General features: G+C 43.7%; 1 protein-coding gene across 2 annotated transcripts in view; it reads right to left on the reverse strand.

Moving 5' to 3' along the window:
- The window catches only part of TENM4 (teneurin transmembrane protein 4), a 2219108-nt gene that overhangs the window by 515547 nt on the left and 1685235 nt on the right, over window positions 1-18326 (reverse strand). The window contains exon 7 of one of the 2 annotated variants that reach the window (XM_074955672.1): window positions 1452-1547. The gene's annotated coding sequence lies outside the window, so the exon portion shown is untranslated. The remainder of the gene's footprint in view (window positions 1-1451; window positions 1548-18326) is intronic. The other variant, XM_074955678.1, reaches the window with a different exon arrangement.

The raw sequence follows: 18326 nt of genomic DNA on the forward strand, positions 1-18326 counted from the left end.
ATCAGAATCCTATTGTGTTAGATGCTGTACATATACATAGCGAGAGACAGTTCCTGCTGTAAAGGTCTTACCACCTAAATAGACAAAACTGAGAAACAGTGAAAGGAAGTATTATAATCACCACTTGAGGCACAGAGACACTGATTGACTTGCCCAGGTAGGAACTTAGTAACAGGGTCAAGAACTAAACCCAGCTCTCCTGAGTCCCACTTTAGGGTCTCAACTCCAAGACCATCCTTCTTCTCAAAGGATCCTTCTCTCATCAGACGGACTCACAGAAAGTATGTTAAGTACTTCAGAGCTCCTCGTCCCCAATGCTGTCTGGTACACTGTGAAGGTCAAAGGAACTACTATCGCTGAGAGTGTGGTTTCCAAAGACACAAGATATGAAACAGTCTAGTGTGGCCAACTCATCCACTTATATTTAGCTAGCACTGACAAATCTGACTTTAATAGCTGTCAAGGGGACTGGATGGCACAAGGCATTAACGTGGTACAGAGCCTTACACCTCTCAGTTATGGGGTCTTATCTGGATAAGGCCAGCAGCCTCCTCAAGTTGTTACCATTGTTGGTTAAATGTGTGGGTGCCTTCAGTATAATTCTGACTGGAATTTTGTCATATGCCGTGACCAGAACTAACACCTTTGCTGACAGTCTCAGGGGAGAGGCCTTTCATGATTATTTAGATTTTGAGGTATTTGGGTTAGGGACTGTCTTTGCATTTTGCTTGTGTACAGCGCCTAGCACGATAGGGCCCCCATCCCAATTCAAAGTGTTTCCAAACTGTAAATAATGGGGAGAGAGTGAGCGAGCGTGCCTGCCTGGCCCCATGGAAGTCAATTGGAATTTTCCCTGATTCAGTGGCCCAGGATTTTTCCCATAGAGTCCAAGGATTGCAGAGGCATGGAGAGTGAAGTACTCCATTTGTACAGCCTGGCATTTGTACAGTTGGAAGCACACTGACAGCGCATGAGGAGGAACAAGATGACCTAACGGCCCAATCCTGCAACCTACTGAGCATTTCCTGTGAGATGCTGAACACCAGGCGATATTGAGGACTTGATAGACTTAGAATTTAGAAACAGGATTGGGCCCAAATCTAAAGACTTTACTTAATTTTTACTTCCTATTTACTCAGCCAAAATTCCATTCAAGTCAGTGGCATTTTTGCCTGAGTAAGGACTGACATTGAAGAAGGGCTTCTGGATTTGACCCATTCACTACAAAGCTTATAAAATAGTGTTTCTCTTTTCATCAGTTTATAGACGGATCCAAGAGAAAGTAGCAAAACTGCTCATGTTTCCCCCTTTTCTGATCAGAGGCATTTGTTAACCCTAACCCTATCACCAGAAAATGAGAAACATTACAATTAAATAGCATTATTTGATTTTAAACAGTCACACACTGTAATAACCCACCTCCTCCCCCAAAATAAATGAATAACACTCACTTTTTAATTTACCTTTTTGAAGTATCTAGGAATAACCCATCAAATACTCCTTGAAGAATGCAATTTTAACCTGGACATGTGTTAAACTCAGTCTACCTGTTGAAACATGTACACAGAAAAAGAAATTGGTCATTAAAAAAATAATCTTAATCCTATACAAACCAAGAATTAGAAATAGCTACTTATGAGCCACCTGAGTCACATAATTCCAGTCTCCTTTGCTAACACAACTGCTTGATATGAACATTGCTGCTGGGATTACACTAGATTGAATGTTTTTGTTCAAAAGTAAATAACGTGATTGTCAGGTACACAACATGAAGTCCATTGTTCCCCAGCAGTTAATATGTTATGTGGCAAACCAAGGGTTAAGAGCAGACCTTTTCTTAAAGGATCACACACATTAAAGATGGAAAAGACCAGTTAGACCATCCAGTCCATCCCATTCCACGGCCAATGGAGGACAGTTCTGTAAAGTACCCAGTGTTGGCTCCAGCCTGTGTCCTAAAAGCAATGTTGTCACCATTCCTTCCCTTAGAAGACAATTTCAGAGGTTAATAGTTCTCCCTCTTTGGAAGATTTTTTTTCTTATATTCAGCCTAATCAAACCTTTTTAATCCAATTCCACTCACTGAGTTAGATCCCTATTTACCCACTAAGTAATTCCACTCCCTCCTTACTGGTTACACTCATTTCATCTTTGTAAATTTTGTCTCCCCTGGAGCAGTCTTTGCTGGTAACAAGGTGCCCCAAACCAAGTGTAATATTCCAAGTATGTGACACCAGATCAATATACAGACAAGCTTTCACATCCCTTATCTGTGACAAAATGCCCCTGCAATACACAGACCAAAACTGCACTGGCCTTTTTATGTTGCCATATCACACTGCAAACTTAGTGTCCATGACTCTCTGACCACCCAAGGTGCACTGAAATGGTTCTCCTACTCCCTCCTGCGCTCTCCTCCAGCTTACATATCCTGAGTTCTCTTTCAACATTTCTCCTTCCTAAGTTATCCGTCCCTTTTGTTGGTTGGGTGCATTTAGCATGACTTCTCCCACAATCCGATACATTTTCATGTGTTATTAGCCTTTGTTTGTGTCTCTTCAGATGGTTTTTAATCGACATCATTGCAGGGTCTCTATCTAACGCAATCTGAATTAATCTTGAGATCTCCTCTATCTTTGGTGCTCGTTTCAGAAGAGCAGAAACAAAAGTAGAAGAGGACATTCGTCACAAGAATGCCCCACTGAGTGATCTTGATGATAAAAGGAGCTGCGATCAACTGAGCTCTCTCCTTTGTCAGAAGCAGAGTATCTAATGCATTTATATGAGCTCCATCACCATAGTATCTGAAAGCCTCTATATTTTTAATGTGTTGATCCTCACAATACCGATCTGCGGAAAGAAAATGTTATTATCCCCATTGTACAAATGTGGAAGTGAGGTGCTTGTAGCCTGGTGGGCCAGCTTACCTCTGTTAAATTCACTGCTTTGTATTATATTCTGCTTTATTATAGTTAGCAGTAATGCAAGGAACCTACAGGCCTGCATCCTGTAAGACACTAGCTTCATCAGTTAGCATAAGGCTTGAGGCCTAGGAACTTTGGCCTAGATAAATTTAGGTAACCCATAAGTTTTGGGGAACTGGAAGTAGAGTATAGGTGGGAATTTTGTCCATAATGACATCAGCCAACCACAGAAACATAAACTAATACAAGCTTCTGGAAGGTTTTGGACGGAACATCCGACCACAAGAGTGCCATGGCAACGCATTGACGTATATGATAATGGGGTGAATCATAAATATACTAACCTGTCGAAGGACACCTCAACAATGGTAAGGGGAGGAAATACAAATAAGAGGCAAGAAACTCCTACTGAATATGCATTAGACATAGATAACATCAGTGTAACATATTATAAAAGTGGCATCCCAGCCTGTGGGCAGGAGGAGAGAGATGTAGCCCTCGGGAGGGGTCAGAATGATGGTCACTGGTGAAAATGAGGAAGGTGATGGTGATGAGGAAGATAATGGCTAACATTTCACATTGTTCTGCAAGGGATGGTGTGAGTATGGATATTCAGATGTACTTTCTGTATTATCTCTATCTACCTTGCTAGGTTAGAGTGTGTGTGACTTTGCTAAATATATTAATAAATTATTTATTTGTAAATATAGAAGAGTTCCTATAGTGTGAGTGTTGCACCTGTGAACATCAGGGTTCCCAACTATATAATAATCTTAATAATACTGAGTCTGATTTGGGGACAAGAACCTGTCTACCCTTGAAGTGATAACTAGAAATTCTTATTCATAATCTATAGATCAGGCAATGCCCAATTCTTAGGCACCTCACAGCCCAGTGAAATACAGAGCCCCAGCTCTGACACCCAGGCTTCCCATGCATTGTATGGAGAGATGCATCCGATGAAGTGAGCTGTAGCTCACGAAAGCTCATGCTCAAATAAACTGGTTAGTCTCTAAGGTGCCACAAGTCCTCCTTTTCTTTTTGCGAATACAGACTAACACGGCTGCTACTCTGAAACCTGTATGGAGAGAGTTTTGTATCAAAGAGAGGATTCTCAGAAGCCAACAAGTAGAGAGAGGAGCTGCCTAAGTTAGCCAGTAGGAAATCCTGAGGAAAGAGACAGGATTTGGGCACCGTGGATCTGGGTCCTAACTCCCATTGATCTGGGCTAGGGAGGCACCTATCTCTGCTTGCAATTCTCAGTCATGAGCCCTCTCCTGGAGTTAGGCACCAATGCCTGGTCAGCCCTTCCTCGTGGAAAACCAGAGCGACACTCCCCAACCCATTATAGCAAATGGCTCAGTGGTCAGGATGCTCTGCTGGGAAGTAGGTGACCTGTTTTTAAATCCTCACTCTGCCTGATTTGGAGCAGGGACTTGAACCCAGAACTCCCACTTTATAGGAGTGTGCTGTAACCATGGGTCTATTGGCTATTCCGGAGTGGGTCTCTCACAGCCTCTCCTGTTGGAGCTGTTCTACTCTTTAAAAATAATTAAATATTCACTGGGCTGCAGAGAGAAAAAGTGAAAGATTGACTCTCTGGCCTGGTGGTTTGGGCACTCACTTGAGAAAGCAGGGTTCCCAAACCCTGCTCCAAATCAGGCACAATGGAGATTTAGACTCAGGTCTCCCAAATCCCAGGTGAGTGGGCACCTATGGGGATTTAGATTCATGCAGAAACTGACCAGTCCTTTGGAGAGCGTAAGTGGTGCTTAAATGCTTTCGTTAATCGAGACTTGAGGAACTTGCCCAACATCACACAGGATATTTGTGGCAGCACGTAGACTTGAACTTGGGTCTTGTAAGTCCTAAGATACAGTCCTAAGATACTACCTCTCTCCACCAGCCAGCAGTGTGTAAGAGTTCACACTTACACGAATCAGGAACACTTACTGTCCATGGTGACAGCATCATCTTGTGCTGATACTACGAGAGAAGAAGCATTTGAGAGGATGCAGGATAACCCTAGAAATCATGGGGTGGGTGTGGCCCCTAACAGTGACTACAGAAAAATGTCCTTTCAGGTACAGGGCAAAAGGCTGAGAATTAAATTTCTACAGCAATCTTTTTATGTTTGGGTTGTATTCTTGCAGAAATGTTAACTGAAGCTTCTTAATCAGCTCTGAAATATTCTTGGAAACTCCAAGATCACATGCAGCTTAATAAGAACCAGCAGGGAAAAAAACCCATGCAAGCCAAAAAAAGAACCAGCCATTTCAAGAAGCATCAACTATGACAGAAAAAGAAATCATGGGTTAAGAGAGAGAATAACAGAGCATGGAGAGAATTAAAAAGGGCAGTGCCTGAATACTATTAGAGGGTGTTTGCAGAACCCAATTTCACAAATGAATTTTTTTAAACACACACCACAATTAATCTGAATTGTAATAGCATCTGCCCTCTTCAATAACACACTAAGCATTGAAAGACATATAGGACACCACATTTACGAACAATATCACCACCCAAATGGGGAAATGATTATGCATGTCTTTTTCCTCTAAACTTGCAAATGAGGCCTAGCTAGAGCTGAACTCTCTTTGAATCACTAAAAATAAGCATAAGAAACTTCATCTAAATCCATCACTGCTGCAATTTAATACTACATAGCACTTCAGTATAACATAATTAGCAAATGTATTGCAATAATTTATTTGGGGTTTAAAAAGCCTGAACAATCAGGACCTTACAGCAAAATGGGAAGCTATGAGCCAGACACATTCTTCTGGCTCATATTAATTCAGTTATTTTACCTTTGGCGCACATTCATCTACCCATACAATGTGAATGCTCCATAGAGAAGGCTGCTGAATATTGAACCTTTGGCTCAATTTGAAATATGAAGGCTGATGCATAGCAGCAATAATACTTCCATTTGCATTATTATGATTAACATCCCTCTGAATAGGAAGCATCCAGCAATATTAATTACAGAAACAGTGAGATTCAAATTGCAATAAATCATTATACAGCATATGATAAGCTCCCCAAAACCTTATCGAAAACTAATTTTGCATGACTTTTGAAGTTGTTCCCCTATGAATTTCTACCTCATTTTCATGAGGCTTTCTAACTAGTGGCTGTTGACAAGACGGTAATAATACTTTGAACCTGATTAACACATTCTATGCAGTGAAGAAAGCTTTTACAAGGATGGATGAATTTAAAAGTGATCCTGCATTGAAGACTTATTTTCCAACAGGTACCCACTTATGTCCTATTGGACAGCAGGAAGAATGGCCTGTGGTTAAGGAAGTGGATTGGGACTCAGGCAATCTGGTTTCAATTCAATGCTCTGCCACAGACTTCCTCTGTGACTCTGGGCATGTCATTCAACATCTTTATGCATCAGTGGGCCATCTCATCACAGAGGTTGTTTCCATCAGGTCAGAAGTGAAGCATATTGGAAAGGGGTGTTTGCAGAGTGAACATCTGCACCATGGAGTCCTACATGCTGTAGCTGTTCTGCAGCTATGGGACTTCAAACACATGTATTTCCCATCTATCAGGAGTACCAAATTAATTGGAAGTTTTAAAATAGGGGGAAACTTGATTTGATGTTTCTCCACTAAAAAGGGACAGATCCTATCACCTTTACACACACACTGAGTAGTACCTTACTGAGCGAGATTGAGCTAGCCCTAAATAGTCCTTACTGTTCACCAACTACAAAACATCTAATCCATTGCACATATGCACTGGTTGTGCCAGGAATCAGGACCTGCAGCAGATCCAGTCTCTAGGCAACCTAAGGAGCACACCTGGCCTGTAGTAGGCTGCCTGACTGGTGGGAAGAATCAGCAGAGACCAGCTCTTAAGCCCAGTAACAGCTGGTGGCTTCTCTAAGCATTTGCCTGTGGCTGCAATAGCTCTTGCTTGGCCCCAGCCTTGCCTCACTCCAGGTAACCTGGTTCTGACTCTTAGCTCTGTGAACTGACACTTGCTCCAACCACTAGGTATGACCCCTGCCCATCTCCCAGTCTCTGACAGATTGCGTGAAATGACTACAAATCAATCAACCAGCATTTCTCTAATCATTACCATTTGTTTCACAAATATTCTTACCAAAGCTGGTAATTGTCATTGATAAATCAAAACAAGCAACCTTGACATTTGGTGCATTGGCTTTCATTTGTAACAGATGTATTATGCCATGATTTATTTTGACTTACTGCATTGTACCCTGCAGAGCATCCAAAAATATAAATGGTTTCATTATCAGTGTTTTGAAAACAGTGTGTCCTGCGTCAGGGATCACACCAAAGGGAGGGTAATTCCTTGCCAGCTCTGCTCTTTAATCCAGACTAAATATTTAACGAAATATTTCCAAAAGCATCATCTATTCAAGCTGTGACTGAGGGAGACCAGATAGTACAGAATATTGGAAATGGCTTACAGAGCTAGTCACTGCTAGACTTCCATGTCTCTATTAACACAAAGTGGTATCATCCGGCTGGGGAGCTCAGAGCAGGGGTGCAGGAGGGGTGTGGAGTGTGGCAGGGGGCTCAGGGCAGGGGGTTGGGGAACAGGGAGGGGTGCGGAGTGCAGGAGGGGGCTCGGGGAGGGGTTCAGGTTGCGGGCTCTGACCCGGCACCACTGGCTCCGGGATGGCAGTGGTGTGCACCGGGGCCAGGGCAGGCTCCCTGCCTGCCTGCCCTGGCCCCGCGCCGCTCCCGGAAGCGGCCAGCACCACGTCCCTGCGGCTCCAGGGGGAGGGGAGGCAGAGGGCTCCGTGCACTGCCCTCGCCTGTGGGTACCTCCCACAAAGCTCCCATTGGCTGGGAACGGGGAACCACGGCCAATGGGAGCTTCGGGGGAGGTACCCACAGGCGAGGGCAGCATGCGGAGGCCTCTGCCCCCCTCCCCCCCAGGGAGCCACAGGGATGTGGTGCCGACCGCTTCCGGGTGCAGCACGAAGCCCGCAGAGCCACGGGTGTGGCAATCCCGCAGGCCAGATCCAAAGCCCTGACAGGCCGGATCTGGCCCATGGGCCATAGGTTGCCCGCTCCTCAGCAGCCATGGTAAAGGGGCCAAGGATTTGGAGACCGATCCGTTTTCACATGTCTACAAGAGGTCTCCTCTCCACAAGCAAAGGCTGAAACACACTGGGGATAGGGGGCTACACTCCTTCTGCTCACCAGACCACACCCATCTTGTGGATAAGAAGACTCCTTGTTGTTTTTGTGGATACAGACTAACCCGGCTACCCCCGATACTTGCTGACTTCTGTGACAGCTGCTGGTCCTCAGCACTTTTGAGAATCAGGCCACTTCTATGCAGGGCCTAAATATGGATTTAGGAGACTAACTTTAGGCCCGCAAGTATGCATATTTTGGCCTTAGTCCTTAGACTTGTTGAGCCAGCACTAAAGTTCACTCTGTTCAGCAAAGCATTTCAGCACATTTTCTGCCCTGACCCAGCGCCGCTCCCGGAAGCGGCCGGCACCACGTCCCTGCGGCTCCTGCGGGAGGGGAGGCTTAACTCCATCCCGCCCCAGCAAAATCATTAAGCACCTACTTCCCTTTAAGCATGTGCTGAAGTCCTATTGAAGTCAAAGACACAAAAGCATATGCCTTAAAGTATGTATTTAAAGTGCTTTGATGAACAGATATAGACTGATGAACTGGGGGGCTCGTTCACAAAGCTGAATTGTTTTTTTTTGTAATAATAAATAATTGCTGTTGTTTTAGGTTATTTCTATGCTCTAAGTCAGTGTTTCCAAAACTTGGGACACCGCTTGTTCAGGGAAAGCCCCTGGCGGGCCGGGCCGGTTTGTTTACCTGCCGCGTCCGCAGGCCCCACGCTGCTTCCTGCAGCCCCCATTCGCCTGCAGTGGCAAACCATGGCCAGTGGGAGCTGCGATCGGCTGAACCTGCAGACGCAGCAGGTAAACAAACCGGCCCGGCCCACCAGGGGCTTTTCCTGAACAAGCGGTGTCCCAAGTTTGGGAAACACTGCTCTAAGTGATTCCCACAGATTAGCTGTGTAATGTGTTTGCTAAACTGAGCACTGCAAGGAGTAGTGACAACATGTACAGGACCAGGCTGCAAAGCATTCCCCAGATTTAGGGCTTCTCCCAGTAAAAACACTCATTATATTGTCCCCCTGTGGAAGAAGGGAAAGACACGGCTGATAAATTCAGAGATCACAGCTATGCTTCAAGTAGGAGCAAATTAGAGCCGAGGAGATTCTCTCAAGGTACAGTGAAGTCAAAGAACCTCTTTCCTTAAGTCAGCATATTCCTTTTCAATGAATGGGTTCTGTTCACTGCCACAGCACACTTCAGCTATGCACATTCTGCCTTTTAAATTCATCCAACACAGTGTAGAGAAATACTTACTGGCTTTAGCCTAGCCGTTTTCTGCCACAAACTAACAGTCACTTTTACATCAGCAAAACAAATGTATTACAATTATCAACATCAACACCATGATCCACACAATCAATGCTTCTTGAAATAGCTAGAGAGAATAGGATAGTACTTTGATAACTACCAGGAGGTCCTTTGCAACCCAGCTGTAACAGGCTGACGGGGACTGCCTGAAAACCCCCACTGATAGATGCTGATTGTGCTGGGAAAGGTTGTGCAGCGTGGGGCTCTGTGGACTTGCTCCCTCATCTGAGGGCTCCTCATCCCAGCTGGAAAGAAGGGAGAGGAGAATGGTTCATGAAAGAGAGAAGGGATCTAGTCTGTGAGCTAGCAGTTCTGAGGGAGGAACCCTAGAAGCAGCCAACCCTGGAGAACTTTTCTTTATGGTATCTTATCTTAGTGGTATTTTCTGGCTGTTTGTTTTTATCACATGAAAGGGGTAGCAGTTGAGTTTGGACTTTAAACAGTGTGTTTGTAGAGCAGGTTGGGAAAGACACCTGCTTACATGAATATACCCATTAAGAATTACATCATTTTTCTCACCACACAATAACCTCATATGAAAAATTGAACTTCTGGAAACTGGATGCAGGGAATTCTGCTGATCATCCCCCACCCCCTGAGAGGCGCCAGCTGTGTAACATGCTTCTGCTAGTGGTTACTGTATCACAGTCTGACATCCTTCAGAGTATTGTTCCCCTTCTGCCCCATGAGGTCCAAGGGGCATGTACACACCATCCTCCCCACACATCACAAATAACTGCAAGACAAATGGATACATTATGCAAAAAATTTGGATGCAAAGATCCGTATTTATACATAATGGGTCAGATTCCCATTTATATAAGGTCCCCTTGACACCACTTTGGTAGGCTAAGTTATATTTGCATATACGGCCAGAGCAGTACAAAGGTGCCTCATTCAGGCCCTATATTCTAAAACATAGCCACACTTTTAATAGATAAGCTATTACCAGCAGGAGCGTGGGGTGGGAGGAGGTATTGTTTCATGGTGTCTGTGTATATAATAATGTATTCTGCAATTTCCACAGTATGCATCCGATGAAGTGAGCTGTAGCTCACGAAAGCTCATGCTCAAATAAATTGGTTAGTCTCTAAAGTGCCACAAGTACTCCTACACTTTCTCCCGCCAGCTAGGATCCTACTGACACCATGACTAGCCTCACGCTAAGCAGTGCTTCATTAATGACCCCATTCAGGACTGGCTAGTAAGTGGTGCTGTTCAGAGACATGAGAAAGCTCGTTTTACCATCCTGTAAGAATTCCGAGTGTACCTTCTATAGCATGACCAGACTCTGCCAACTAACCGTAGAGAGACTAGAACTAAATTGCCACTGGCTAAGCAGGCACAAGTGCAACCAAATTGATGGAGTTGCTACGGCTGGGTGAATGCGGCCCCCTGAGTCTAGATCTTGAAATCAGGTTCCCGAAGTGATTCAACCAAAAATGTACTCGTCAATGGTTTCTCCCTTTAATTGTAGTTGGTCATATTCTTGCATACTTTAAAATTAACATACCCATCGGATCAAGGCTTGCTAAGCAGTTTAGAAAGCCTGCTTTGCGGCGCACATAAAACCTTTCTTTAGGGCTTACTGCAAGTTTGCTTTGAAGCTCTCATAATCCATATCACCAAGTTCACGCTTTCAAATATGTCTTTTGTGCAGTGGGTGTCTCCAAAATAAACATTTTCCTGGCCTATTTTGAAAAAAAAAATCACTTTTTGGCTCCTGGATCAACAACCAACTATTGCTTTGTGTGTGGAAAAAAAACACAACACTTTACTACGGGTTCATCTCCTAACTGAAAAACATTTTCTTCTGTCTCATTAATACTTTACACCAAAAATATCTTGTTAAGAAACTCTAACTTGCTGCAGTGCCTAGAAATCCTCCACGATATGAAGGGAACATGCGCTCTACTGTGGAACAGATGTTGTTATAATTGTTATTTTGATTTTTTTCCTGTAATGTTTCAGGTCTTTTACACAAGTTCCCCCAACAATAAAGCATAAGTTTTCTTTAGCTAAAGGCGTTTTCTTTAGCTAAGGGCATTAAACGGAGGTAATAATAATTTGCATTTATCTAGTGCTGATATTTTATTCAAAGGTGTTAAAATGCTTTCCAAAGGAGGATAATCGCCATCCCCAGTTTTTTGCGGTTAGGGAAACTGAAACACAGAGGAGTTTACAGGAGGACAGCAAATGAGTGGCAGAGTCAGAAATAGAGCTTAGGACTGAAATCCTGACCCCAGTGAAGTCAATGGGAGTTTTGCCATTTACTTCATTGGGATCAGGATTTCATGCTAGGTTTCTTGACTCCAAGCTACTTCTTCTAACCACTGTGTTTCACTTCCTGATGTACAGAATAAACTGTTCAGAATTATAGATCAACCATGCAAATTTTTATTTCTCTTCTGTCACAATTACGTTTATCGGCTTGAATATATTTTGGAGATACTGCAGTGGGTGCATTCAACAGATGTGTCGTGACACACAGGTCTCAAGCATGGGTCTGCAGGGTTCATGGGAGTGGCCACACTCCAGCCCTTCAACTGGTAACCTCCTGACAACTGCTTACCTGGGACCCATAAAGCCCAGCCCCAGTGTGAAGCTCCACCCCTGAGTCCAATTGGCAGAGCCCCAGGGCGGCTGATTGGCCCGCTGGTCCTACTTAAGCCAGCAACATGACAGGAAGCTATCTGACTGACTGGGGTCCCCCCTGCTCCTGTGGCTTGATTTCCTGGCATCCTGATGAGCGTGACTCCTGTCATCTGACTCATGGTGACCCCAATTTATCTTCTGTTTCTGACCTCCCGGTATCCTGGCCTAGCCAACCCTTGATTCGTGTTTCATGACCATGTGTGGTGTGTGAACCACCATATGGGGAGGCCCCGCTCCAGCTGGCCTGCCCCATCTCTGGACTGCCCTGGACCACCCCAGCGCTGGAGCCCCAGTGCCGGAGCCCTAGGCAGCCCCAGAGCACCAGGCAGCCCCAGCCCCGGAGTGCTGAGTGGCCTGAGCATCCCAACCACCGGCCCCAGCCACCTCAGACCACCGGCCAGCCTGCCCTAGCCCCAACCCCAGCCCCTGCCCACTTCAGGGAAGAGGAGCAGCCTGGGCTGGGGCCACAGGGGATGAGAAGGAAGCAGGAGGGAGTCTGGGGGCGGAGCGTGGGTGGGGCCATGCCTGGCTGTTTGGGAAGGCGTAGCCTCCTCTGGCCTGTGATACCCACCACCCATGCTCATGACTCTGCAACCTTAGCTCTGAATTTCCTGAATTTAGAATGTTTGGTTTTTGGATAATTACAACTTCCCTGTACAGTTTTTAATCAATAAATTAGTCGTAAATACTCTCAACCTTAACTCTCCTTATTAGGGTGGTTTTGGGTTTTTTTGGTCTGCGAATTTCTGTAGGCTTTTTTAATATTAAAAATTTCATACGTGACCATTGACCAGGAAACACAAAAGAAAATGCTACCAAGTGATATGTCTAATGATTCTCTATATAGTATCAACCTTAAATCATCTTTTAAAAAAATTAACTGATAAGGGTAAATTTACTGGTACACCAAAGTAGCACAAAGCAGGCAGAGCACACTAACCAGGTAAGCTTGATTTGCAGCTACTCCGCACTGCCAGAGCAGTGCAATACAGCCAGAATGTATGGGGTAACTCTGGCTCTTAACGTGCAATTGACTTATTGGTTTTGAAGGCTGTGTTAGTGAGATCAGTGCTATGTGAAGGGAGAGCATACGGAGAACCCAGTTCCTGAATCACAATGTCTCTATGCTTTAAGGGCTGCTCCTGCCTCAGTTCCTCCAGCAATTCTGCTTCAGTGAGTAAAGTAACTGAGACAGCAGTTCCGTGCAGACATGATGCCTAACCACTGATGCCCAAGCTACCATGCAGCCAGAGAATCTCTAAAGAGAAGTGATAACTGGGCCATTTAATCTACCAATGAGAACAGTTGACATGTGTGTCCAGTCTCCCTCAGACCACTGAGTTATTACAACCAATAAAGTTGTTGTGTGAAAAATAGTTGCAAAGGAAGGGGGATGATTGGTTGAGTTACCTCTGATGTCACGATGGCCCCATTAAGAGTTATCTGAGCCTTTCCATAGCCTATATAATCTTAACAATGAGATACAATCATTATTCATTTAGCTTAATTACAACCTAATTACTTCAAATACTGCCTGTGCACAAGATAAGAACATTAAGAACGGCCAGACTGGGTCAGACCAAAGGTCCATCCAGCCCAGTATCCTGTCTTCTGTCAGCGGCCAATGCCAGGTGCCCCAGAGGGAATGAACAGAACAGAGTAATCATCAAGTGTTCCATGCCCTATCGTCCATTCCCAGCTTCAGGCAAACAGATTTCAAATATTAGCTATATGGAAAGCTGGAAAGGTCTGTTATTCTGTTAAGATGATTTGGGACAAAGAAAAGAGTGACATATATGCTAGCTACCAAATATGAGGGCCCAACAGTCTAAGTTAATATGGCTGATTATATGGAAGCATGTATTGTAATGACTCTGCCTCTGGCAGCTATAACTCCTACCCAGAGGGGAGAATGCAAGACATCTCTCCTTGTCACCTGGAGTTAGTTAGGTGACTGGGTCACAGTCTCCTCTTCCTGAGTGTATCCTAAGATGCCATAGTGTCTAAGCACAGTGTTTTTTTACATGTAGGACACTCTGGGCCAGACTCTCAGTCAATGGAATTCTGCATTGGCCTTTCATGCTTATATTAGCATGCACTCTATAAAAGCCCCCAAGCGTCTCTCAAAATTCACAACCTAAACGTACAAAGTAGCCATCAGCACATTTTCTTCAGCACCCTTAGCTTCCTCATGAAGAAGAAGAATGGTCTTGTTGTTAAGTCCCACTGAGCTAGGACTTAGTTCAATTCTCAGCTCTGCCGCAGATTTCCTCTGTGATTTTGGAGAAGTCACTGAATCTGTCTCTGCCTCAGTTTCACACATGTGAAATGGGATAATCACACTGCCTCACCATGCTGTTGGATGGATCAGTTTGTGAATACTTGTGAGGTACTCTGATGCTCTGGTGATGAGACCATATAAGACGCTAAATAGATAGACTGCCTTTACACAAGTATCCTCTCTCTGCTAGAGCTATCGTTTTAATAGGAATATTACACTGGATTTTTTAAACAGCATAACAAGCCTCGTGACTTTTTCCCCAACAAAAAAGCATTAATAATGTATAGCGAAATAACATTTAAATTTTAATTAAAAAGTAGGAATTCTCTGGTTAGCATAGCCCCCCTCTCCGTTCTATCCGCACATAATATGCTGTACAAATAACATCATGGTTTGACTTTGAGCTATATCCCCTCATTTCACTATTTAATGTGTCTCAAGGAGAGCTCAAAGCTAATGCTCTAATCTTGAGTAAACTGATAATATCTCTTTCCGTGCAATACAAATTGAATACAAGTAGAGTTACTCTCCCTGTGCCGCCCCCCCCACCACCACACTACCCTCCTCTCCCAACTGTTATTTCCCTCCTGATAATCCTGCATACCGCAGATCTGCATTTCTCTGGTTGTGCACAGATACCCATCACTGTACACATGGAAGCAGCACTCCTGCTTCAGACCTGTTTTTGCACAGCCAATCCATCCAAAGGACCAATTAGCTCCCTGCTGTGAGTTTAGACATGCCAGCAATGGTGCAGCTGCTCTGTGTTGCTAGCACTAAAATTTCCCTCAGTAGTGGATCAACGTATTTAAACACTTTGATCATCTTTATCTCAGCAGAAGGAATTGAAAGCCTACCAGCTGAACAAGCTTTCATTGGGCGCAACTCCTTCTCATCCAGCATCTCAGCACTGACCGGAAACTTTTGTGTTTTTATATTGCAGAGGCACCATCTTTACTTGAAATGGCGTTTTCACATCCTCACAAATAAATAAATAAATAAATGCTGGGCTTACGTAATGGTACTTCAAACAGCAGATCAGAAGCACAAAGGGCACTCATTCTTATTTACGGTAATGCAGAATCGTCAATCTCTGTCATGTACGTTCCCATTTTCTTTTTAATCTCTCCCAGCCCACTGAGCGCACAGACACAAGGGAGAACTGGTTTTTCAAACTACCTTATCATCAACAAGCTATGAATGCTTGACTAAGGTTACGAATGTGGTGGTGCACACAATCTAAAGCAAGGGAATGTCCAGTTCAGATGTGACTCCCATTAGGCAACTGACTACAGGTATGGGTCAGATTCTGCCATCCTTGTTCATATCTCTCTATAAGACTATTTGCTGGGGCTTTTCCACATGAGCAAGGGTGTTTAAATTTGGCCCTGTGTAAATACTACAGCTTCTTACTTCAACTTAGTCATAGCTTCTGACTTCACTATCCAAAACAAGCTGTGAGGCACTGAACGTTTGATACAGCTCTAGAATGATTTGAATTGTGTTTCAGCTCATCAAAGAAATAATCAGCAAAATTCTAACTGCGGAATCTTTTCGCCTAATTCTGATCTCATTTACACTGGTGCAAATCGGGACTAACTACATTGAAATTAATGGAGTTACACCAGTGCTACAACCAGTAGGAGAAACACAATCAGGCCCAATTAGCTTGTTTGATAGTTTCTGCCAAAGCCTGAACGCTATTTTGAAACTAAAGGTTTGATGCTGTCAAAACTAGAGACTTAGTCCCTTCACAGAAATGCAGATTATATACAGCAGCAAGGGAGTTTTCTTTTAGCTTGATGATTACCCCTAAAGACTATAGTAGCTTACAGCCACAAGGGCAGTGTAAACAGCATAATTAGGAACTATTTTTAATATGCATTTGATTCCAAGGCATGCTATTGACATGACAGCTCATCAGAGCACTTTTGGAATCACTGAAGGTTACTTAGTCAAAATCTAGTCGAGGATTGTTTCCATCACAGATTGATCAGTTTTATTACACACATGGATGGGATATGGTCTGCTCCATTTCCTAAGGAGCCACACAGACTGCATAAATCAGTCAACAGGTAACTTAACCCACAGCTATTAGGACCGCTAGCTTGAGGAACTGAAAAATGAAACATGTTTATCCAAAGAAGCAATTGCTACATGGAGTGAAAAAGAAGCACAAAATTTTAGGTTGGCACCAAGATAGGAGCACAGTGGCTTGAGCAGGAAAAAGATTTGATACTGCATTTTCTTAATTTTCAAAAATGGGTTCATTTTAACCTCCTATAAACAAGGCACTATAATGGATGGAAACACAATGGGACAAATATGACATGTAGAACTGCACCTCTAAGCAATCCTGAATTAGGAAATTCAAAACCCTAACATCACCAAATTAAAAAGACCTGATTCTGATCTTCATTTACACTGAGTTCATCCTGGCATGATTTCATGGATGTCAGTGGAGTTGTTCTCAGTTTACACTAGTGTAACTTAGAGCAGAAGCAAATAATCTATAAACGTCTTGTTTACACTGCAAAAAAAAGGGGTGGGGGACAAAATGGAAGACACCCGTGCGTGCTGCAAGTTGGACCATAAAAACGCATCACCCATGGGACAGCACCTGTTTGGAGAAATGGTTTGCTTAGGATACACAATGCCGTAGAGCTCTCACATTTATCCTAATGCACTAACAGGAATTGCCAGCTGTGGTCAGTCATCCGGTATGCTCTCTCTCTCCCCACCTATGACACACAAAACCATACAGAATCATCTATCTATAAGGAAGAGATCATTTCCAGACAGGAATGTTTTCTAACAATATTACCAGTAGTGGCATTCCTGAGTTCAGGAAAAGGCTTGGAGGTGGGGGATGGGAGGGTGGTTTAAATAGTTAGAGGGTCATGTGAAGAAGTTTCTGTTTTTAAATCATCTATCAAAATGCTCTTTTAAGTGTGCCTTTTATCTCTCAGATGAACCTTAACCTGGGGAGTACTGGGCTGTTTTTCCCCACAGTGGGATGATGATGATGCATAAATGCTACTAACTTCCATAAGTAAGGGTTTGAATAGTGCCAGCAAGCAAGTACATGCCTGGTTAGAAATAATCTGTTTTAGGGAAAATACTGCCACTCTCTTTCACTGAGGTCACACTGAAATCAGTAGTAAGATGACTGTATTTCTTTGCTCTGTAAGCTACGGTTTTCACAGTCCATGGGCTGGATTCAGCACCAAAGTCAAGGGATTACATCCGCATAAAACCAGAGTAAAGCCAGTGGTGAGCCAGGCTTATATCAAGCCTACTGTATCAGTAAACTGAGTCAGTTGTATCTTGTATGCTGTGTTTTCCCCAGGATATGAGAGCTGAAGAAGAGCTCTGTGTAATATTGAAAGCTTGTCTCTCTCACCAACAGATGTTGGTCCAGTAAAAGATACCACCTCACCCACCTTGTCTTCCCAGAGACAGGATTTCCTGGCAGTCACTCTTGTATAAATGTGGAATAATTTCATAACTCCTGATTTACACCAATGTAAATGAGAACAGAATCTGGCCCTAGCTATTTAGTACCAACATTCATTGACAAGATCAACCGTACAATGTTCTCTACAACCAACCCTAGAGTACCTCTACTGGATATCAGCAGCTAGCCTGGGGCACCTCAGACTTTAGAATGAATAGCCATCTCCTTCCTGCTTGTACAGTGTATTTATGATGTACTAAAACTCCAAGCTGCCAGAAATTCTATTTAGGAAACTGTGTGGCCCCCAAATTAGTTTAAAATCAGTAAATGTCTTTTCTAATTAGCGATTCACCTCATGAGATGCCAGGGACCAGATTCTATTCTGCCATCAATTTACCACCACACTTCCATCAATGCATTTACTCCTGATTTACACCTATGTGACATGAAAATCAGGTCCCATATCCAATTACTCACAGAATCACTGGGGAAAAGGAGGACACGACAATCACTTTTTATATCAAGAACACCACTTCAACAGCTCTTTGTACAAAC

The sequence above is a fragment of the Natator depressus genome, chromosome 1 (assembly GCF_965152275.1).
Source record: "Natator depressus isolate rNatDep1 chromosome 1, rNatDep2.hap1, whole genome shotgun sequence".
NCBI classification, from domain to species: Eukaryota; Metazoa; Chordata; order Testudines; family Cheloniidae; genus Natator; species Natator depressus.